This window comes from Mobula hypostoma, unplaced genomic scaffold, assembly GCF_963921235.1.
Source record: "Mobula hypostoma unplaced genomic scaffold, sMobHyp1.1 scaffold_36, whole genome shotgun sequence".
Lineage (NCBI taxonomy): Eukaryota > Metazoa > Chordata > Chondrichthyes > Myliobatiformes > Myliobatidae > Mobula > Mobula hypostoma.
The window spans coordinates 6,388,970-6,389,804 of NW_026948187.1; the positions used below are offsets into that span (position 1 = coordinate 6,388,970).

The following is an 835-nucleotide window of genomic DNA, read 5'->3' on the forward strand; positions in this document are numbered from 1 at the left end:
CCTACCCTCATACACCGAGGTCCCCCTGTCCCTCGACACTCCCCTCCATTCACGGTGTGTGTCCTACCCTCGTACACCGAGGTCCCTCTGTCCCTCGGCACTCCCCACCAGTCACGGTGTGTGTGTCCGACCCTCGTACGCCGAGGTCCCCCACCCCTCACGTGAGACGTGGAGGGGGGACTCGATCGCCGGGGTTTCGTGTAGGGGGGAAAGAAAAAAGGAGACGGGTGCTCGGTACACAGGGAACATCGTTTATTTCGCAGGGAGGAAAGAAAGAGGCACATCAACAAATAATTTAGATCGGGTCGGGGCGCACAAGAGAGGTGACGCAGTGCGGGAGAGATGGTGAGAGAGAGATAGGAGAAAGAGATGGCGAGAGAGAGAGATGGTCAGAGGGGTTCAGACAGAGAGAAGTTCAGAGAGAGAGACAGAGCGAGAGAGGGACAAGAGGAAGGTAGAAGTCAGGGAAAGTAGCACAAGGCAAAATCGAAATAAAAGGGATGACGGACTGGGTCGTTTGAAGCGTGTATATAGTTTAACGCTGGGAGCATTACGGGCGAAGGTGACGAGCTCAGAGCGTGGATCGGCCCGCGAGGCTACGATGTCGTGGCCGTTATTGAATCTCGGTCGATAGAGGGGCACGCACGAGTGACTAATGCACCCGGATTTCGGAGCTTTAGAGAAGTTAGGGAAGGACGTTTGGGGTGGGCGTGGAGTTGCACGAGTAATCAGGGACAATATCACAGCCGCACTCAGGGGAAACAGAATGGAGGGGTCAGACACCGAGCCCATTTCCGGGAATAGGAAGGGAGCTGATGGGATCGTACTGCAGACC

The 835-nt window shown here is 55.9% G+C and overlaps 1 protein-coding gene across 1 annotated transcript in view; it reads right to left on the minus strand.

Moving 5' to 3' along the window:
• Positions 1-231: 231 nt before the first annotated feature.
• Positions 232-835, minus strand: part of LOC134341566 (myeloid leukemia factor 2-like) — a 35,043-nt gene continuing 34,439 nt past the window's right edge. The window contains exon 4 of the mRNA XM_063039431.1: positions 232-835. This exon is cut by the window's right edge and continues 2,175 nt beyond it. The gene's annotated coding sequence lies outside the window, so the exon portion shown is untranslated.